At 37.4% G+C, this 23,945-nt stretch overlaps 1 protein-coding gene across 1 annotated transcript in view; it reads right to left on the bottom strand.

Annotated features, from left to right (window-relative positions):
* LOC123611833 (uncharacterized) overlaps positions 1–23,945 on the bottom strand; it is an 853,613-nt gene that overhangs the window by 684,793 nt on the left and 144,875 nt on the right. The window contains exon 5 of the mRNA XM_074366584.1: positions 7,332–7,528. The gene's annotated coding sequence lies outside the window, so the exon portion shown is untranslated. The remainder of the gene's footprint in view (positions 1–7,331; positions 7,529–23,945) is intronic.

Genomic DNA, 23,945 nt, shown 5'->3' with positions numbered 1-23,945 from the left:
CTATGGATTGTAGGGACAACAGGTTCAATTATTATGAAATAGGGTGCCCAAAGCCACAAAAGCTAGAAAGCATTTGTAGCAAATGCTAAATTATCTTTCTAGCAACTATAGGGCAAATGAATAATATGGTTATTTTAAGGACAGATGAAGAAAATACTAAAGTAGGGGTCAGTTAATACCTTTAAAGAAACGTTCCGTGAAGTAAGAAAAGATAATCGCCAAGAGCCGTTAATGCCTCAAACAAATGGTAAAATAAAACAGACGATAAACAATTACCACGTAACATAAGGGCTGAAGAATCTTAGGCCAATGTAAAGAAATGCAAACATATAATTGAATAAAGAGACATACATTTTCACTACAGAAGCCAGTAGTCCTTATTTAAAACATTTCTCATTTTCTAGGATTTCAACGATATTCTCATCATACTTGAAAACGGTTGGGACATTTTAACGACAAGGTAGTACTCAAAAGAAACCGGAAGGCTACAGCAGAAAAAGTTCGTATTCTCTTTTTTGTTCTGTTTTTTAACTTTGTCTTACTTTGGTATTTTTTTTCCGCCCTACCTCGGTACATCACTATGGCAAATGACAAAGTCAGAAAAGTGAATTAAAAATACTTTTAAAAACCTTAAAACTTTTCCATTCCAAGTGCTAGCAGAGTTAAAATTAATCAGAGAAATTGATAAACATGCTCAAATTATGAGACAGGAAAATACTTTGATTTTTTTAATAGCAAAGTAACTATTGTGAGTAACTTTTTCCTCAGATATTAATCATATTATGTCCATACATGGAAAATAAGGAATAAGATAGAGGAATAAGATAAACTGAAAAAGGCGTCTGCCCGCATTTCCGCAGGCCTCGCCCTCCCCCTCTTGGCACTTGAGCTTCCCACCTATTTAAGTGCGCGGACTCGAAGCTTTCCCCGTCTGCACGGGAGGATAACCCTACCTGCCTCCTAGGTGAGCGGACGCAATGAGCTGAGGTGTGAAACACACTTGGAACAGCGTCAGGCAGGGAGCAAACGCTGTTTCTGTTGGTGGTGCTTCTCTGGCTGCTGACTGACCTGAGCGTCCCGCCCGCGCCCAGACGCTTCCTCGGGGCAGCGCGGGCTGGTCAGGCAGACCTTTCCTCAGAGCAATCTTCCCCAGCGCCGCCGGCAACGGGACACCTTGCTTGCTGCCCATTGGCCGAAGCAGGGACATGGCCACGCCCAACATGGGGGGAGGGGCGGGTGGGGGAATCGGTCACCCCGCACAGGGGAGAGCGCCATTAAATCATACAGCAAGGGGCGCAGATAGTGGAGCGAGTATCCCTGGGCCCCAGTGCTGTCAGAAACCAACTAACAGCTATAAGAGTAAACAGCATTTATGACTTTTCACGGCAGCAAGAAACATCACAGACAACATGGCGGTAAACTGGCTAACAGCATGCGCGAATGTGATGGCAGTTTAATGGAAAGAACAAAGAAGAGCAAGGGTTCTAAGAAAGGCCATCAATGTGTATGAAGATTAGTGTGGGGTACATTTAATACCTGGCAGCGGCACAAGTGAAAGACAGAGCTTTACCCCCAACACACACACACACAAAGAGCCAACCGGAAGCACTCAATTACAGTTCAAGTAGTAACAGAAGTCATATGGAAACAATAGATTGTTTTTGTTTTTGTTTAACTTAAGTACAGTCAGTTACAGTGTTTCAATTTCTGGTGTACAGTACAATGGCCGTCATGCTTATACATACGTGTATTCATTTTCATATTCTTTTTCATTAAAGGTCATTACAAGATATTGAATATAGTTCCCTGGGCTATACAGAAGAAATTTTCCTTTTAAATCTATTTTTATATATAGTGCCTAACATTTGCAAATCTCAGACTCCCAAATCTATCCTTCCCACCCTGTTTCCCCCCATAACCATAAGATTGTTTACTATGGGAGTCTGTTTCTGTTTTGTAGATGAGTTCATTAGTGTCCTCTTTTTTTTTAAGATTCCACATATGAGTGATATCATATGGAATTTTTCTTTCTCTTTCTGACTTACTTCATTTGGAGTGATGATCTCCACGTCCATCCATGTTGCTGCAAATGGCATTATTTTGGTTTTTGTGGCTAACTGGTGTTCCATTGTATAGAAGTACCCCATCTTCTTTATCCAGTTATCTGTTGATGGACATTTGGGTTGCTTCCATGTCTTGGCAACAAGATAGTTTTGACGCCAAATTTAATACTTGTATTTAAGAACAGACACTGTGAATAAGGTTAGAAGGACAAGCATCACTTACAGAGGGAAAGAGACCAGTTAACAGTGTAAATATATCTGGAACACACAGAACTGTTCTATAAATTAGTAAGAGGTTAAAATGCCAGTAGAAAGTGGGCAATAGATAAAACTAGTAACTTGCAGAAAAAGAAATGCAAATTGAAAATAATTACCCAAGAAGATGTTTGACCTTGTAAATATACAGGAAAAAATAACATATTCTATTTAAAAAAAAAAAAAGATAAACTGAAAAAGACAAACCCAAAACAAAAAACAAACAAAACCTCTCAGGGGTAGGGGATAGCTCAGTGTTAGAGTGTGTGTTTAGCATGCAGGAGGTCCTGGGTTCAATCCCCAGAACCTCCATTTAAAATCAACCAATCAATCAATCAATCAATCAAACTAAGTACCCCCGCAAATTATTTTAATAAAACTCTCTATTGTGAATATTCAGACAATTTGCACACAAAATACAACTTGTAAAACTTATGTCATCTACAGAATTGTCCCTTTCCAGTATGTCTAAACAGTAACTGATACACATTAAAAAATGAAAATGGAAATCAGTCCAATCATCAATTCTGCTTTGAGAACAAAAATGAAGTACTGGTACAACATGAATGTTGAAACATATGATACAAGATTGATGAACCTCAAAAATATTGTTCTAAGGAAAGAAGTCCTCAAAAGACCATGTATTGAATGATTTAGTTTATACAAAATGTCCAGGATAAGCAAATACATAGTGACCGAAAGTAGATTTGTGGTTGCCTTGGGCTGGGGGTGAGAATAGAGAGTGACTGCAAATGGACAGCAAGTTTCTTCTGGGGATGATGGAAATGTTCTAAAATTAGATTCAATGGTTGCACAACTCGGTAAATTTACTGAAATCCACTGACTTGTAACCCTTAAAAGAGTGAATTTTCTGGTATGTAAATTATACCTCAATAAAGCTATTACAAAAGTTGCTTTTAACCACAGTCCTACCAAATACCAATTTCAATTCTGAGAGTCCTTCTTCACCTTTGTTAATGTAAAATGAAAATAATTCTCCAATGAGAAAAATGATCTCCTGTCAGTTCTCATGAGTATGGAAGGTCCAATAGAGCAGGACTTTTCTCATTTTCCTCTGAAAGTCTCCCTATTCAAATAAAGACCAAAATCTCAGCTGAAACCATAGGCTTTGAAGCCAGCAACTCTTATTCTCTTCTAGATCACTCAGAAAGGCCTACAAAAGGAACAAATCTAGGGATGAGTCAAAATTCTGGACTAGGAGAAAGCCTAGTGCTATGCACATCTGACCACACTCATACTAAATGTATTTTTTTAATGCAATTGTTCTCTCTTAAAGTACTTTATATTTTGGAATATAGATAGATATTCCAAAAATAAGGTTTTTGAGACTGTGACTCATAAACTTACATTTTCAGAATTAGTGGTAATGCTTTCTTGGACCTGAAAAGGGCTTTTTTGTCTCATTTTTATATTATGGGCCACATCATGTCAAGTTAGTCATGCTGATTCATGAGAGATCACCTGATTTAATGGAGCAATCCCAAAACCAATATGAGCAGAAATAAGTATGCTAGTAATAGAAATGACTGTTATCTTTGTGGTTTTAAAGGAGATATACAGACATTACCCCTGACAGCCAAACTCGCTAGCTTAACCAAAGACATTTTGCTTTTTATCACAACCAATCCCAAAAAGCAATAAACATCTTCATGTCTTGAGGGAAGAATAAATTTCTTTGAATTAATACCATTGCTCTGCATCTAAAACATAAGCATGTGCTAGTAGTGATGTAATGGTGGTGGTTAAGTTCATTATTTAGTTGAGAAGTAGAAGAATTGAAAGAAGAAACACAAAAATAGAAATAAGCCAGAACTAGAGGGGAGGTGAACACCACCAAGAGATAATGACCTATGTGGCTGAGATGAGGTTTTGAATATCACCAGAAACTTGCTTCAAGGTGAAGCAGCTGAATACTACTTGTTTTTTACCATTATAATCTTAAACAGAAAATATTTACCTCCTTTTTTTAATTGAAGTATATTTGATCTACGATCTTGTGTTAGTTTCTGGTACACAGCATAGTGACTCAGTTATACACATGTGTATATATTCTTTTTCATTATCGGTTATTACAAGTTATTGAATATAGTTCCCTGTGCTATACAGTAAAATGTTGTTTATCTATTCTGTATATAGTAGTTCGTATCTGCTAATCCCAAACTGCTTTCTAACCTCCAGCTCCAATTTAAGCAATTGCTTTCCAAGCCTACTGGACAACTGATTCCCTTAGATCTCTTTCCATTGACCTCCTGGACTAGGTTCACTATGTTTCTTAGACATCATAATTTTCTTTCTTGTACTCTGTTTTTCTTTAGATAAAACTCTTTCTCACATAATTGTTTAAATAACAAGCACATAAAAGGTAAACTTGCTAAGCCCATGTGTCCCTAGAAATACGTCTAGAATGCCTCACACTTGATAGTTTGGCATTAAAGCTTCTAATTACTTCCTGTCAGAACCATATACGATGGCTCTGTTGTCAGAGGCATCCAGAAACTAGATGAGCAAGCTGATGCCACTCTGATTGCTATTTCTTGGTAGGTAAGAAATCTATTCTCTCTTAGAATCTTCTGGTTTTCATTGGTGTCTTACAATTTTACTAAGACATAACTCAATCAGGTCTCAGTAAATCCTACCTTTTCAATCTGAAAGTTTATGTTATCTTTCAGAAGCCCCAGGACTTCTATTTTTATTTAATTTCTTCTGTCCTCTTTCTTTGAAAACCCTATTAGATGGATATAATAAATCACTCATGTTTATCCTCCATGTCTTGTAATTTGTTTTGTCTCTTGCTTCACTTCTTTTTGGCTCTTAGCTCATCTTCTGAGGTGTTTATTTGATTTTTATCCTCCAATCTTCCTGTTGAATAATTGTTTTTATTTTAACAAACATATGTTTTTAAATTTTGATTTCTTTGTCATTTTCTAATTATTCCCTTTTCATAGCAACATCCTCAGTATTTAAGAATCTCATATCAATTCAAATTCCTCTGAGAAGTGAACTTCAACTTTTAAAATTATCCTGTTTTCTGAATTATCCTGTTAGTTATATTTATTTGATCACTCTTCTCTGTGTGATTGGCTTGCTAAACATGTTAGAAAGATTCTTGATTGCCTGTTAATATTTATGAATGATGACCAGATTAATACTATCAGTTACTGAAAGGAAATCCCTCTGCCATTCTATGAGTCGATTTCCTACCCCCAGTCTTTCCCCTGCATGGAAGAGCTGCCTGCAATTTCTGTAACTGTAGTCAGGGTTATGTCCACTGGCAAGATCACTTCAGGATGAATGAATGGGGATCCAGCTAACTGGATATGCTCTCCATGCTAACATAAGGAGGACCCTATTCTGCAGCACAAATACTCAAACTAGGAAAGGCCTCCCTAGACAGATAGTTTTAACAGTGGTAGTAGAAAGCAGACCCATGCTATGGTTGTCAGTTGGGGAAGTTGTCGTATTTTCCAGCAGGAGCTGATCTGTGGGAGAGAGAGCAGAGGAGGGGAGTGGTTTACCTTTCTGAATACAGACCTTTAATTAACTGCCTTGCAAAGTGCCCCCCAGAGCAGTCATGCTCTTGTATTTACTGACTTGGAGCCTGTCCAGGAGTCCTGAAAAGAAAATGGCTACCACCTCAGCTATAGTCTTTCCTGGGCACAGAAATGTAGCTCTGGGCAGGTTCTTTCCCCTTTATGTTTTATCCATCCCTTCTAGTTCCAACTCAACAGAAATTCGAGTCTGTAGTCCACTAGCCCTAGCACTACTCCATTATCATGCCTACATCTCATTCTCTGCATTTATTTTTCAATTTATCCTCTTCTTATGTGTAGAACATCTTTTCAGTGGCATTTAAGTAATTAAGGAAGGTAAATAAAGGCATTGTTCTATCTACCATTATTGAAGCAAAAAACTACACAACTGTGTTGAATTAGGAAATGTGGGGAGGTTTTTCTCTTTTCTTTCTTTCTTTCTTTCTTTCTTTCTTTCTTTCTTTCTTTCTTTCTTTCCTTTGAGGAAGTGGATCATACCTCAGAAAAGATTTTGAAGAAGGAATAATTTTAAGTAGCACTTACATCAGAAACTTACTCATTTATATTTTTTATTCTACTACATTCCAAAGATGTTACAGTATATTTTGTACAAAATAAAATAAAATTTAAAAGAGGAGAAAGTAAGAAAATTGGGTTGGGATGGGGACTGCTAGTAAGCAGACAGAGTAAAAATAGAAAAGACAAGATGAAGCCAGAAATCAGTTTAGATCACCAAATACACTCTATAAGGTGGAACCCAAATTTAACAAAAAAAATTTCCAGTAACCAACACAAAGAAAATAAAAACTAATACATATATCACTATTTTCACAAGATAGAAATAAATCAGCTAAGAAAAGAAATATACATATGATAAATTTTTATTACAAGCAATATAGTGAATATCTTCCACAATAAATATAACAATAATTTTCATAGAGGAAAGGCTCAGAGGGTGAGAATAACCATGAAAATAAGCAGTTAACCATGTGCTTCAGAGAGTAATAAAGGTTGCCTTATTAGAAGCGAAATGGTAGTTCTAAAGAAACTCTAATACCCCTCCTACTTATCACCTTCTTGTTGTGTTTTCACTACCAAAAATTACATACTATTGGAATTTGTGTATCTTTGAGGCCCGCTAATCTTACTCTCTATTTGTTACATATTTGAACAAGTGATCAATCAGCTTTTAATCAACACTTCCAGTGAGGAGGATATAGCTCAGTCGTAGAGTGTGTGCTTAGTATATACAATGTCCTGGGTTCAATCCCCAGTACCTCCTTTAAAATCAATCAATCAATCAATTTGATTACTACACACACACACACAAAATAAAAGTAAAAAGTCATCAGTACTTCCAGGATTGAGAAATGTGTTATTTTCCAAGGCAATCCATTCCACTTTTTGACAATTCTATTTATTCAACACTTATCCCTTATATTGAATCACTTTTTGTTCTTACCCATTCGTCCTGTATCTGGTTTCTGGAGTTGCATAAATAAGCTCCACTGCTTGCCATGTAACAGACAGCCTGCTGAATGTTTGTAGACAGCTAGCGTAGTACCCTGACTCTCAGCGTTATATAGCTTCAGACCTCTTGTTTATAAAGAAACTAAGGAAATTTTTCATGTGAGGATGCTCATCTTCTCTGAGTCAGCTCTACAAGGAAAGAAAATTGGGTTCAAAAAAAGAAGAAAAGATGATGCTGGCAAATAAGAGAGAGAGCCAATTCATGTTTTATAAAATAGCTTTTAAATATCAGATTTCTGAAAAATTAAATTCTTAGATATTCATCTATAAGAGGATATTTTGAATGAGTAAAACATAAATGTCTGATCCTTGACACTTAACAGAAATAATCAGAGATCCATGACTCTCTTTTTTAACATAAAATTCCTTTCCTTTAACAGTAATACCCAACTAGACACTGATAAACAGAAGCACTTAGTGAAATATAAATTAAATTATCCTGTTCTTTGATCATGAATAGATATTAATTAGAGTCTGTCCAATTTGGAGTCACCCAGTTTCTCAATTTCTCAGGACTGAAGGCAGTGTTACTCTCATGCTTTGCACAAAAAGCATGCCTTGTTTCTTCTAATGAAGAGATGGGAAGACATTAAACCAGCTAAGATTATTCATTCTAGAATGAAACTTGGTGTGTCACCAGCGTATTTTGAAAAAAAGAAAAATAAAGCAAGCTTTGTTTCTTACCCATTTTGTTTAAGTAGTAATTGTCCCTCTGACAATTCCCAATAATATTCATGCTACTGAAATCTAACTTGTCCCCTCACTAATGACTTAGAAGATGCAAATACTTAAATTGGTCATATAATACTTTAAAAGGCAAAATTTTGAAGTCAGGAAAGATCTCACCATATTGAACCTTAAGGCTACTGTCAGTTTTTCTCCTCCATTTCTCATCTTCTGCTCTACCTGCTCACTCACAGTTCCCAAATCAATGAAATTATAATGGGATTGATCTCCATTTGCAATTCTGTGGTTGGTCTGTAAGAAATTCTCCTATTATTTAAAAAAAAATTAAGCGCTTTTAAGGGTATAATTGGAGAAAACAATTTCACAAATGGTACCTATCCATAAAAAATACAATAGCTCATAAAGCCTGGGAAAAGAGTAATTTTTAATCTTATAGCATTGAACGTTTCAGGAAGACTTCATTCATCTTGCTGTTTTTTACCTTGTTTTCTTTATCATGCACCATCTATCTAATTGTTCAAATTTACTTTTTGTCCACAAGCCTTGAAGGCATTGATTGTTACCAGGACCTCTTTGCTGTGCCTACTGAACACTATAGCAGGAAAGGAGAAACTAAATTGACATGATTTCTTTGATGCCAATCAAAGAACACAGAGAAAGGAAAGAGAGAGGGACAGCCTTATGATCATGTCCATTTCACATGGAGAGGAAAACCCAGAGATCAAGAGACTTGCCCAAAGCTAGAGATTTGCAGTCAGAGCCAGGACTACAGCCCCTATCTTCTGAGGTCTAGTTCAGCTTTCCTTCCACTTCACTATGAGTCTTCTCTCTAAATCTCCAAAATGGCTAATGTCCATTACTAAGTTTCTTATCCTGCTTCTCATCACAAAGGAAGAGGAAATCTGATTTGAATTAGAGTCTGTCAGGGGAGGGTAGAGCTCATGCTCAGCATACACAAGGTCCTGGGTTCAATCTCCAGTACTTCCTCTAAAAATAAATAAATAAGTAAATCTAACTACCTCCCCAACAAAAAATTAAAAAATAAAAATAAAAAATGTTTTTAAAATATGCAGAATCTTAAATAGTCCATATAATCTCAGGGCACATACTTTCCTTAAGTTTCCAAAGTGAGCTATGTTAGGACAATCTCTATACACAAGAGAAATAAATCTACTTTCATTGTTCCTACTTAAATTTTTGCCAAACTCTTTTTTTTCTCTGCTCAGATATTATTTCAAATACTGGAGTTCAGGATATTTTGGAAGTTAACATTCTTGTTCTTCACTCAAAACTGGTCATTTTTAATACACCACTATCCAAATATTATTTATCTTATGATTTATCTCATGACTGTGAACATGGACCATGAACTAAACCTGGATATAAAGTTGTCCTCTGTGTTCCTCCTAAAGCAACAACCACACTTGTAAAGCATGCTTCACCTATGCAATGTCATTTAATAACATCAGAGAGAAACATGGCTTATGTGTACATATATATCTTCATTTTGGCGCATATCAACTGTTTGAGGTACATTTGACATTTCCTGTGTTGTTTTTTTTTTTAATTATCGATCAACACGAGTAATCTAAAACTATGAGATGCTTGAAAATGTTAATCTGCAGTATCTATGTGCTACCAGAGCTGGCACTACCAATAAGTGGAGCCTCAGACCAACGACATCAAATCTTTCTCCTTTTTATTGTAATTCACAGCTTGATCAACCAGAGAAATGTGATTTGCACATTATTATTCAGCACAATCTCATCAACTTTATCCTTTAGCAATGACCTTATGATAAGAAATTAAGCCTTTTGAAATAAGCATTTGTAATTAATCCACTTCCATAAGATTAACATGTCAAATATCACAAGAATACATGTAACAGTCTTCTGAAGCTTAAAACCCCCTGGTCACATTTCACTTAAATCCATACCAAGTATTATCACAATGTAATCAGCAGAATAGAAATTGCTAGGTGACCCCTGTGTGTTATGTTCATTCATGTATTCATTCATTCAATAAATATTTATTAAAATGTCAATGTTCTAAGCACCACACTGCTGAAGTCTAGAGAAAGAGAGAAATAAGGCTAAGATCTAGTTCTGAAAGCATTCAAAGTCCAGAGAGAAAGACAGGCCTTGTTAAAAAGTAAATAAATAAATAAGTTATTCTCATGGGCCGTAAGAGACATCGAGTCAGAGGTCTTAGAAGCAGAGAGTCAGGAACATTTCTGCACACAAAATAAGAAATACTCCAAGTAGAAGAAATAACGTGCTACACACAGAGGCATGAAAATTAGGGTGTGTTCTGAGACTCATAAGCAATTCAGGTGAAACATACAACAAACTATTTGACACTTTATCCCTCTCTTCTAAAGTAATGGCAAAAGTAAGACTGTACAAGAGAGGGGCAGAAAACAAAGTAGGAAAAGAAAGTCTGGCACAGATTTTGTCTGGCCTTGTATACTATGCTAAGACATTTGGGGAGGATTTGTTTCATCCAGGTGATGGGAAGCCCCTTGAAGTTTCTAGCAGAAAAGGTACCTGATAAGAGACATGCTTTAGAAAAATACATATTTTCTACTGGTGTAGAAAATGGATTGTATGAGAAGAAACTGAATATAGATTGAAGACTATTGAATTAGCCCAATAAAGTGCTCATGTTATGATCTTCAATTCACTTAAGTTGTGGGGATCAAAGTAAATTATCATCTATTAAGCAGAACAGTTAGCTAGAGAGAAATCTGATTTAGGAGTCAGAAAATTTGGGTTCAGTTCAATTCATCTATTTTCCAGTTTCATATGCTGTCAAGTTGAAGTACTGAGAACAGTGCCTGTGGTTGAAAACTCTGAATTTCTCATCCTATTACTAGTAATTGATTTAAAGATCTAATAAAAGGTATTGAGAATTCAAAATAACATCTATGGTTCATGTCAAGATGTGCCAACCACAAAATGCTATGAAATCAATACAACCTTGGAAGTGAAACTGCAGTTGGCTAAGAAAACTTTAAGAGATATTTCATGACAGGTGTGCTTAAGGTGTTAAAGATGGCAGAGGTCACAAATTTAGTGACCTGTTGGAAACAAAAGAAAAGATATGAACTACTTCTCCTTCAACCACAAGAAATTTTAACTCATTTCCTATGAAATATAATGGAAGCTTCATCTGTGCTGATATTTTCATTGAACTAACATAAGACTTTTCCAGTTTCATTGTTTACATTCTAAGCATAATCTTATGACTGGAAGGTAATATGAAGGATGTGTCAACTAAAAAAAAAATTAACGTTTCCCTAAATGTTCTAGTAACTTAAGATTTTCATGCCATTGTTATTGATTCTACAGACTCTATGTTGTTTTTCATACACACCAAAAAAAAAAAAAAATGTGGGCTAGGGGAGTCAAAAATAGGAGAAGATGAAAATAAACTGGCCAGAGATTCCAGGTCTTACTTTCTCTCATAAATTTTCATTCTTATTATCCTTTTCACTCAACACTCATGTTCCCAGAGCACCAATTCTACAAGAGGCTGGCTGGACTTTAGGATTCAAAGAAAAGAATTAGAATCTCTGACAACCTTGGGTTCCAATCCAGCATAACACAACTGGCTGGAGCTGGGCTGCAGTCACCCTCTAAATGACTCATGAGCTCTCTAGAGTGACACTTCCACCTGACCCATTTCCTTCATTTATGTTCCCTACCTGATCACTGTAGGGCTTCTCTACAGGACTGAGCCTTAAGAAACTCCAACATGTAATGGCCTGAAAGACAAATCTGCCAAGGAAATTGAGAAGAAGTAGCCACAGAAATAGGAGGACAACTTGGAAGTGATCTGAAGAGAGTGTTCTCAGAAGAGAAGGGTGACCAACGGTTTCAAATATGACCAAGGGAGAAAATGACACAAGAACTGAGATTAATTCACTGGGTTTACAGCTTAGAAGCTAGTTAGTTTACCTTTTTTTTAGTTTTTTGTTTGTTTGTTTTTGTTTTGTTTTGTTTTTGTGAGTTAAGCCCCTGAAGCTATACAGAAGTAGGTTTAGGAGTTTGCCAAATTACTGGATTGAGTAACACTTCCTCAGCCACCCACCCCCAATTCATGTCCACCTGGAACTTGTGAATGTGACCTTGTTTGGAAATCAAGTCTTTGCTGACACAATCAAGTTAAAATGAGGTTCACTCTATTATGTAAACCCTAATCCAATAACTCTTGTCCTTAAGCAGAAGAAAATTTAGATGCAAAGAGACATCAGAGAGGAGAATACCATGTGAAGACAAAGACACAGGTTGCATCTACAAGCCAAGAAATGCCAAGGATTGCTGGCAACACCAAGAGCTAAGAAAAGAGAAGGAAAGAGTCTTCTCTAAGAGCATTCAGAATGAACACAGCTATGCTGACATCTCGATTTTGGACAATTAGCGTCTGGAATTGTGAGAGAATGGATTTCTGTTGTTTTAAACTACCACATTTGTGGTACTTTGTTACAACAGCCCTAGGAAGCTAATATAGGAGAGGAAATTGAACCCATGAGTATAGAGTTATTTAAAGAAGTCTAGCCATATGTAGAAGAAGAAAAAAAAAAAGATGCTACCTAGAAGGAGAGAATCAAAAGTTGATCATAGCCTTTGTGTACTTTTTCTCCAGAACTTCTTAGCAACTATAGTGAAAGTATAGAGAAATGAATAGTAGGGTCCACTTAAGGTTGGAATTTCATCAGACCATTATGATGGAAAGACAAAGGGATGAAGGAGTTGATAGATTCATAGGAGTGTTCCTGAAATGAAAAACTGCAGACTCCAAGCTGGCTGAGAAGAAAAATAAGGGAAAAGGAGGGTTGATGGACTGGGAAATAGAAAAGGGGCCAAAGAACCAGAAATTCTCATTAATTCCATTTTATGGACTGAATTGTAGTCTCCTAAAATTCATAGGTTAGAGTTCTAACCCTTAATGTGACAGTACTAGGAAATGGGGTCTTTAAGGACATAATTAAGGTTAAATGAGTGCATAAGGGTGGGGCCCTAATCCAATAGGACTGGTGTCCTTATAAGAAGTAGAAGAGACACCAGAGTTCCTAATCCCACTTCTATTAGCTGCAGTGAAATATCTGATTTCTACATGTTCAATTTTAATTTTTAATGGCAAGTTAAACTGACAAACTATGTTTGTGGTTCAGTTTTGGCCCATGAACTATCATCTACAATATCTGTGCCAAATTCTCTCCACATCCACAATTTCAGTGGCCAAATCAACACTAATGTTTGACAAATTTTATTCTCCTCTAACTCATATATCTAATCCCCTAACCAATATTTGCATTCAGAGCCCTCAATGCACCTCAAACTAACATGTCTATACATCTCAGGATTTCACTCTTCAGATCTACTCTTCTTCCAGTGTTTCTAACTTCAGTGAGTAGCACCGTCATTCTTCTGCTTGTGAAAGCCAGAAATCTAGACGTCTCTATCAACAACTTCCTGTCCCTCAGCCTTCACATGCAAACCCTCTGATCTTATCTCCTAAGCATCTTGACTTACCTTATTGGTCTTATCTCCTAAGTATCTCTCAAATTTGCCCTCTCCCAGCTACTACTCTAGTCCATCATCTCCTCACTATCACAAAGCAATAGCCTATCTGCTGATCTTCCCACATTCACTCAGTTTGAATTCAATTCAATCATTTTTCAACTGCATACAGTGTGATCTTTCCAAAACACAAAACTGATCATGTTCCCAAGCTTCCCCTCTCCCTCCAGACACTTCAATATATGTCCATGTTCCCCAAATCCATAACATAACCTATGAGTCCCCATGGGTTCAAGCCCCTACACATCTCTCCACCCACATCTCTTCAGCAGTCCCCCTGCCTCTCTCTGTATTCCAGTCACACTCAGACTAACCTTCTTTTGGGTTTTTAAATGTATCATATTAGCTTCCACAATGGGATCTTGGCACACACTGAAAAGGTCTTCCTTTCATCCACAATCCATTCTCTCTACTCTTTCCCTTAATAAATCCTACCCATTTTTAGATCTTAGCTCAAATACCACTCACTCAGTAAGCCTTTAAGACCCAGTCTCAGACTTCACTCTCATAAAAATGTGTGTCTTCACTTAGAGCCTTATCTCAGTTTGTAATTAAATATTCTTCAGGGTGATTATGTGATTAATGTCTGTCTCCCCTACTAAGTGAAAGTTCCATTTATTCAGCACTATTAAGTCCCTGACAGCAGGGACTAGATATATATTTTTTTATCATCCTTGATTCTATTGCCTAACATAGTCCATGGCGTGTTATAGGCAGTTAATAAATATGTGTTGAATAACGGAAAGGCTACATTCTTTCTAAATATAACTGCCCTGCTCATAGCCACTGAGAAAGAGGCAGGCAGTCAGATTTTTTGCCACAATACCAGTACACTACGTACTGCGACTGGTTAGACCAAAAGGAGTTCAGTCCTCCCTCAGTATCCGTGGAGAATTGGTTCTAGGACCTGAGCGGATGTTAAAATCCAAGATGCTCAAGTCCCTTATATAAAATGGCCTAGTATTTGCACATAACTTGTTTATATACTCCCATATGCTTTAAATCATCTCCAGATGACCTATGATACCTAATACAATGTAAATTCTATACAAATAATTATCAATACAATGTAAATGTTATATAAATAATACCTGTGCACAGCAAATTCAAGTTTTGCTTTTTGAAACTTTCTAGGATTTTTTTGTCCATGTTTGATTGAATCTGTGGATGTGGAACCAGCAGATATGGAGGGTGAATGGTACCTCTTATTAGTTACTTTTTCTGTGTAGCAAATACACTAAAACTCAGTGGCTTAAAACAACAAGCCATTTATTTAGCTCATGATTAAACAGGGCAGCAATTTGTACTGTAATAGACTGCTTGATCTGGCTGATCTGGGCAACACTTGAGTGATCTTGGTGAGGTTCACTTATGAATTTGCAGCAAGCTGCCAGGTGGCCAGGGGCTGGCTAGTCTAAGATAGCTTATCTCTGTTCACTTGGTTTCCCAATTTCCATGAGCCTAGCTAAGGCATACTCCTATGGCAGATTTCCAAGAGAAATAGAGAAAGGGCTCATCGTCTCCAAAGGACCAAGTGTACAACCTCACTTCTGTTTCCTTCTACTAGCAAAGCAGGTCACAAAGCCATCCCAGATTCAAGGACAGAGAAATAGACTCCATCTCTTGAGAGAAGCTACAAAATCACATTGCAAGTATGTGGTTACAGGGAATTGTGGCCGTTTTTTGCAATCTACCATACTATCCACTGGCGAGCCATTGACTTACAGCATGACATGGAATAAAAAGGTGAGCTGGGACATAAGATCCTTACTCTCAGGAATTAGAACACGGAAACACAAGACTGAGAGATGTAGAGAGGGAGCTGGAGCTAAAAGGAGTCTTTCAGCTGGAGTAGAAAGGGTGACTACAGCAGGCCCCATGCCAGCCAAAATTATAAAAGAACTAAAGAAGCTCTGAATAAGCAGAGGAAGTTAGTAGAGAAGGAATGGCTCAGACACCAGAGGGATACAGTGATGTCATGAGCCCCTGAGAAAGATGGAGAAAAAAGCTGAAAACCACAGATGTTTCAGTCAATCTTTCCCTCTCAGTCCCAACCCATACATGGCCTTACAAAAAGCCCCAGTTTTATTCAGGCTGAGTTCTCTCCAACCAAAAGTCTAACCAGATCAGCTTATGAGAAATCTTTTTCTTTTTCTTTTTCTTTCTTCTGAATAGAACTATGCCACCCACTCACCCACCCTTTTAAGAAAAGGGGAAAAAATGCTTATTTGGATGCATGAATACATATTGTGATTAGGAGAAGCCAGAATTTGATAGCACAAGCTTTGAAACAGCACAGTACACCAAACAAGTGCAAGTGATAATATAAGGTTAATTTTCATGAATGTAAATTCTATGAGTTTTCTTATATTCATATTCAACTTTCACTCTGTAAAGGGTCAATGTTCATACATAGGTGTGCAGGAGATACCCCTTTTAGGTCCATATTGTTATTCTCCAGTGTTTTCCATTTGAGAACCACTGATGCACAGAAACACAGGCTTCCTTACAAGATGTAAACATTGCAATCTGCATGAAGAGAATCATACTACAAGCTAAATATTACCCATTTGGATTTGCAGCCAAGTTACAGTCCACTAAATCCTAAGTACTTTTTTTTCTCTCCAGCCAAAGCTATATTCCATTTCAACTCTCTTGTTAGAAACTGATGCTAGGAATTGACAAGATAATAGGATGGAGAAAGTTTTCAGATCTCATTTACAGCAGATGGGAGAAGGGTCAGTTTCCTGGGTAATGAAGCATTGTCTGGTTGCCCCTAAATCACTCCAAACTCTGCCTGGTCCTCAGAAGCTTAGAAAGCATCTGCATTACCACTACCCTTCAGAGCATTATTCCAACACCTCAAAAAAAGAAAAGTTATAATAAATGATCTGAGAATTCAGAGACTCAAATGCCAAATGTCAAATTTTGGTTGAAAAAAATAATAATCTACAATCTTCTTGGTAAGGGAAAGAGAGAGACTTGCAATTCATAGAAACAGCTTTTAATTTATAGCTAACAATAGATCTTTGTGTCTAATTTGTTCTTTCTCAAACTAATGTGTCTTGAAAGCTCCCACTGACAACTTGTTGCTAACAAAACACAGAGGGAAATTAAGGAGCACTATTTCTGCCCCTCATTCCAATTCCACTCTCATGGCGCCATTCTTCCATCTGTAGATAACTTTCTCTCTACTTTCATCTTATAGAAGAGTGCCTGGTCTTGTGAGTTACATGTCTGGTTCCCTGGGAATGCAGGGAATGTGATGTCGAGGATTAATAAAGGAGAACATAGTCCTTAATATTCATCTTTTAATTTCAGCATCAAATAGCTGTCTTTGGCTCTCATGCTTGGTTCAGTTAAGCCCCCATGGAGTCTCCTGCCATTTTGAAGGACAGAAGGCTTTTACAGAGCTCCCAGGATTTCTAGAATGACCATTTATAGAGTATGATGCACACCTAGATAAGTGACTTATTTGTCAGGCTCACCGATATCCACAAATGTAAGGGGAAACCAGATCTACCTGCAAACATCACTGTATTCCAGACAGACTGTCATGGTAAAAAAATCATATAAATTGGTCTAGAAATTTCTACTCTGCAAAAAAATTCACACAGGCCTAAAACCCTTTCACTCAGCTCTTCATTTATATCTTATAGTAGGGAAAATCAGAAGCCTGAATAAATACTGTATGATCTACCATTGTAAATCATATTTTACACTTTACGAAATTTCTGATTTGCATCAGCTTGATTTATTTGAGTTGTGGTCTGCGATCCTAGGCTAATTTATAAGGATTAATTCATCATTCATGTCTTCACTGATTCTGAAAAGCTGCCCCCTGCCTCCTTGGTAGTTTCCTCCACACCAGCTCCCATGAACTTCTCAATTTGCACAAACATTCATTCGTGTTCTTTACAGATTTGAGTGCATAAACAGAGAAAAGAAAAATGATTTCAAGAAAGACCATAGTAACGTCTGCCCAGTTATGATGGGTGTGGAAAGATTCCCATTCATGCATGTATGTACACGTGTGAGGTCTCATGCACTAAGGTATGTGGCATACAGGAGAGAATATTTATTTTTTCTTTCTTTCTTAAAAGAAAGACTTTAGTGAACCTGACTCAAATTGAACCCTTTAGTTCCATTCCTACTGTAAAATACAATGGAAATGATGGCATTATTATCAGTAGTGGAACTATGAATACTGTTATAAATTTAGTAACATTTCTGTTTGCTGTTTCTCATTTTTAACATCCCCTGTTTATTACCATGTATTCTTCAGCAGAAAAACTCTTAAAATAAAAAATCTTGCTGCCTGTGTGCTGACACAGTAAGAAAGTAAGGAGTTAGGGACTGAGACTCCTCTCCTTACTCCCAGGATTCCAAGTGCTGGGTTGGGTGGTGATATCTCCCAGGAGGAAAAAGGGAAAAGAGGTGTTTCTGGAACCTGCCTGGGCTGAGAGGAGACACACTGGGCCAGAGAAGGGGCTTTGGGACTAAAAGAGGAAGGTCTGTGTGATGTTCTCCAGTAGCTGCGTTCACAACTCTATATTCTACACTCACAACACAGTTTTCATAATTATCTCAGGACAGAAGCACAGCCCAGCAGGTTCTCCTGAGAAGAAAGCTATAATGAGTGAATGCTTAAGAAGGAGAGGAGTAAATAGTGCCCTCCACACACACTAGAGGGCTGAGGATGGTTTATTTTTCATCTTGTTTTGTGTCTATGTTTTGCTTTGGGATTTAAATTTGGTTTGATTTGCTTTGGGTGGCAGTTTTGATTCTGTTCTTCCACTTCTAATGAAGTGCAAACCTCTCCACAGATTTGTTCCCAACTTTCCTGCTGTCTTCTCTATTTTTTTCTTTTCTCTTACTTATCCATATTCTCTGCCAGCTCTTAAAATCCATTATAATTATAAATATACATTCTATTTATATGGCATTTAGTAAAGTGCCACACATGTCATATTCATTTAAACCTTAAAATAACCTTATGCGATGTACATTATTGTCACTGTTTTACAAATAGAGACACTAGAGTTAAAATCAGATGCTTTCTTTTCAGATCTAGTAACAGATCTGAACATTACTGGACAGTTGAAATCAGCAAGGATTTGCGCTAGGCTCTGTATCTGCGTTCTTAATTCTTACACCAGCTCAGTGAGGTAGGCATTATTGATTCTCCTATGTTACAGAAGAGAAAACAAGTAACTGGCCACCATCACACAACTAGTAATTGGCATAGCAGAGATTTTCCTGAGGTTACATAACCAATAAATATGAGAGCCAGACTAAAACCCCTGTTTTCTGATTCTGAATCAGAAATCTATTACAAATCTATTACAGTACTTTTGTTTCCCTTTCAAGCCCTGTATCATGGGAAAACATGTTTGGTTATTTCTTTAGTTAAAATATTCTAAATAAAAAGTGTTGAAAGGCATCTTAAGAAAGGGCAGTATTTTCTCTAGAGGTTATCCTTCACACACCAGAAGGCAGAGCAGAAAGAGTTAAAAGACCCACTGACGCTGACTCATCCCATTATATAATCTAGTGCTATAAAAATAAAAGACTTCTTCAGTTCTTGGCTGCTTTGCTGTCTTAAAGGTGAAATGCCCTCAGGGTCCATAAATAGGTTTTGTTTTCTTTGGAGTGCTCAATGTTCCAAAGTGTTTTTTATCTTTAAAATATTAAGTAAACACTGCAAAGTACTTAAATGGGCTCTGGGGGTATTTCTGGTTTGATTCTGGCCCTTCAGCAAAGCTACTGAAGTGTAGGTCTGGAGACCTAATCAAAAGAAAACTAAATTCACAGCTTTCTTTAAATATTTTATAGCAGAACGTGTTAGTGGTTCACCTGCCGGCTGCCTCTGCTGGTTTATAAGCAGCTGTCCTAAGCATATGGATTGTGCTGCCCGCATGATGACCGCATCCACAAAAGCAAGACCCGGCAGCTGGGGACCGGCCAAAGAGAGGAAGGCGTCGGCACCTGCCGGCTGCAGCCTCCTTTTCTTTTTCGACTTCCCCTCAGTAGGGAAGCACATTAGGAGCCGCTCAAGATGAACAATAATTCGCCAGGGTTTCGTCATCTCTCTGGCAGCAGGGTCCACAAGGAGCACTTAACACTGCACAGAGAAAACGGTTCCCAGCCATCAACTTCCTTCCCAGAAGGCAGCCAACCAGTTCACAAATGGGGACCTGGAGAGCAGCAAGGATATCTCAGCTCAGACTCATCCCTGCTGCTGGGAAGAACGAAAATCACCACTAAACACTTAGTCTGCCAAGAGAATGTGTCAGTAGCATCATCATCTACACACAAAGGCTTTTTAATAGCAGTTCTAAACGAAACTTCAATGCATTCCCCACCCATCTGAACTCTCGAAATTCTAAGAGCAAAATCATTCAGAGAATTTCTTTTCAAGCTATGTCCTATACTCAGTAAAGGAAAAAGAAGACGAAACAAGTTTTCCACACTAGCAGGCAGACTAGCAGGCGTGCATGAGTGCACGCACACACACACACAAACACAAATATTTTTATTTTTTTCTAGATCTCAGCAATATTCACCATCAATTTAAGCCCCCAGACAGGTTTTTATGGTAGTTCAGAGAACCTGAACTCCATTTCTCTTTCTGCTTCTCGAAGGATCTAAGCTACTCTGGCATTGTAAGGGGAAGAAAACACAGAGACCTCATACTAGAATTTCTCCCCTTCTCCAAAACCCATATGTTGCTCCAAAGTGTTCCCAGTTGCCTGGAAACAGATGAGATGACTTGGATCCATCTGGCATGTAGGGTTGGGTCCTAGTATCTCTTTACATCCACTGATTTACATGAGGGAGGAGGAGCCTCAAAGACAAACGACTCAAGTATGGTCCAAGATTAGAGTCAGACATAGATGGCATGCCCAGGCAGCAAAGGTGAGGAGAAGAAGGTAAATTGATTACGGAGTCCCTAGAAAAGAAATTATTCCAAGGGAAGATGGTGGTATCTGGCATGATGAACAAGACTTAGCAACAGGGCCTAAAGTTTCGAGGACAGTTTCAATTATGGCTATATTGAACCTGCCTGTACCCAGAAGAAAAGTTACAGCAGAGTATCATGGCCATCCAGGGCATAGTGGATGGTGTGCTACCCAGTGGAACAGTAACAGCAGGGATTGGTCCCATCATTTGTGAAACACCACCTAGAGACCCACTGAGAAGACTAGGGTCTGAAGAAACTCAAAGGAGTGGGGTTGTTATCCTGCCTTGAGGTCAGTGTTAGGGGTTATCCAGCCAGCAGAAATCTGGAACTGCTTATTAATGGAACCGTATTATACCTTCTGGATATTTCAGGTCACTGAAGCACAATCAATCAATCCTCAAATAATTATTTCTAAAAAGTTGCAGCTGTCCACCCTAGAAGTACAGCAGCTACTTGAATTCCCAGCATGAATTTCATATTGGAGCCTCCCTGTATTTTAAGCTGTTCTGAGTTCTTGCTGAATACCCAGTTATCCTTTCAGACAGGTAATGTCTGAAGTATCAATACATAAAGTAGTATCTGAAGCCCAAGTTATATCTCCCTAGGCACTTATTCACACAAATATCTCCATATACACTAAGGTGATTTCTAGAACACAAGGTGGTTGTCTCTTTTGGACCCTGTATTTGCAAATCTTGTCCTTTTATCTTCAATGCCACTCAAAATTTTCAAAAAGCAATGTAAATTATAAAGAACACGTGGTTTGCTTTGAATGGAAAGTATATCTGAGCTTACTTCATTTCTGGACCAAGTCTTTTGAGATATGACATCAAAGAAGTAATATACCCTGCAGCCCAAACATTCTTTTGCTATGGCTTCTTACAGAACGATATCAAAAGTAATTGGAAAAGGTTTCAAACTTATGTGGAAAAGTAGCAATTACCCCATTTTCTGGCCCACTTTACAACACAACCCCTTTGCAAGAATTGCCTCCCATTCTTTCCTGAATCCACTCCAATCTGTTCTGTCTGAAAAACTCTGTATTGACAAATCCAATGTCAATTCTTCATCCTTATTTTACTCAGTCTATGAGCAGCAATTAGCAGCTTTGTTCACTCTTTTTCTTGAATCTCAAATTTATTTCTCTGGTCTGGGTCTCTCCTCTAAAATTCAGATTCATGTATCCAATTGCCTATCTCATTTCTCCACTTGATAGCTAAGGCATTTCAAATTGAGTGTGTACAAAACCAAAGTCTTCATTTCTTCTTCCTTCACCTTGTCCCTCCTCCTTCAGTTTTCCCCAATCTCAACAAATGTCAACTTTATTACTTCGTGGGCCAAAAACCTTGAAGTCCCCTCTTTTTCTCATACCCCCATCTTCAAATCCATCAACTATGGATTTTGATGAGATTCCATCAAAGGTTAATTCTATAAGATTGACCTTCAAAATAAATCTAGAATCCAGCCACTTCTCCCCACCTCCATCACTGCAACATTGGTCTAAGCCTCCATCGTCTCTCAGATGGATAGTTGTAATCATTTCCTGACTGATCTTCCTGTTTCCACTCCCTTTCTCCCCAACAGTCTTTCTTCACATAGAAGTCACAAAGTTTCTGTTAAAATGTAAACAGGTCATGTAACTTCTCCACTCAGAATCCTTGCACAGTTTGCTATCAATCACAGAGTTAAATTCAGACTTCTTATTGCCGCGTCTGCAAGGCCTGACCTAATTTGGAGCTCACCATCTCTTTAATGTCTTTTCTCTCTACTCTCTCCTTCCTTTCTTTTACTGCAGCCATGCTGGTCTACTGGATGCTCCTCCAACACCCCAAACATCTCAGAGTCTTTGTCGCCACTACCTGGAGTTATCTTCTTCCACTTCATGGCTCACTCTTTCCCTTCTGTCTGGCCTCGTCTCAAATATTATCTGATCAGAGATGCCTTCCTGACTCTTGGGATACTCTCTACTAAAAGAACACTCCCACTTCCACTTTCCTTCCTCTTGCCTAGCTTCTTCTTCAGAACACCCATGATCACCTGACATCATTATTTGCTCCCTTATATTTGAATGTAAGCACCATTAGAGATATTACCTGCTTTGATCACTGCTATAACCACATCATATCCCATTATCTCACTCACATATCATATTTCATCTCCAACAGTCATATTTTTCCACATTTTAACAGCTCTAAATTGGAGATGCATCTTATAATATGCAACATTTTTTCTTTTCTAGTAGTCCACACAACAGTGTTCTGTATTATAATTGACATCTCAGATTCAATGAAATATGATATTTGCATTCAAACATATTTCAATTGAACAAATAAATTGCATTTACTGTATTTTCAGAAGTATGGGGCTCAGGCTCTTGGGCAAAAGACTACTGAATTATAACTTAATATAACTTAATCTACTGGTTTTGAATGTTTATCTGATTTATACTGAAATAAGGGTTATAGAAAAAAATAGATTAAAAGTATCAAGGAAAGGGAATTGTCAAAATGAAACAGCCTAGAGTAAGGGAGAGATAATACAGGCAAGAAATCACCAGACTTATTTTTAAAAAAACCTAAAGTTATTAATCAAACAGACCTACATAACTCACTAGCCCCTGATGAAAACACTATATTAACATATAAAACAAAAATTATTCATAGTGGTAATCTGAGACCTAGTCATCTCAAAATGAATAAAATATTTGGTATGCTTAGTTCAGGAAGCAGAAAAATAGCACATTTGTGTTAGGTTTCCTTCAAAAAATGGTTAAAATAAAAAGTAATTAATTTGGCTTTTAAAGTGGTAAAATTTAATAATCTGGAACATGCATTTCCATGGCACACTTAGAGCTCTAAATGATACCATCATCTTGGGGTAATTCTCAGTGAACTTCTATTGGTATTCACTGAGCACCTGAACCAAATTTCACCAAGACCCAATACAACCCCATAGTAGAAGAAAAGGTGGGAAATTGCAGAGTCATAAAACATTTTTATATGAATCTAATCTTACTTCTTGTTTTGATAGATGCCCTGAGTTGAAATGTGAAATGTATGTGTAGAATACTACTGATTTTTTCTTGTGGTTACATATTACATGCTTCTGCAGATGAATAAAACTTACCTTTACCCATTTTTTATGGTTCCTGCAAGACGATGGAGGAAAAATTTTTCATAATATTCTAACTGAACTTCTCTCTTTCTGCTGTGTTGTTTATACAACCTGTTAAGTTCTGTATATCATCATAAATTTAGAAAAAATTTTTGACAACATGAGAAAATAAAGGAAAAGTAAAGTCAATGGATAA

Source organism: Camelus bactrianus, chromosome 6 (genome assembly GCF_048773025.1).
Source record: "Camelus bactrianus isolate YW-2024 breed Bactrian camel chromosome 6, ASM4877302v1, whole genome shotgun sequence".
Lineage (NCBI taxonomy): Eukaryota > Metazoa > Chordata > Mammalia > Artiodactyla > Camelidae > Camelus > Camelus bactrianus.
The sequence above is the reverse complement of the archived record's forward strand: the minus strand, read 5'-3'. Positions and strand labels throughout refer to the sequence as shown.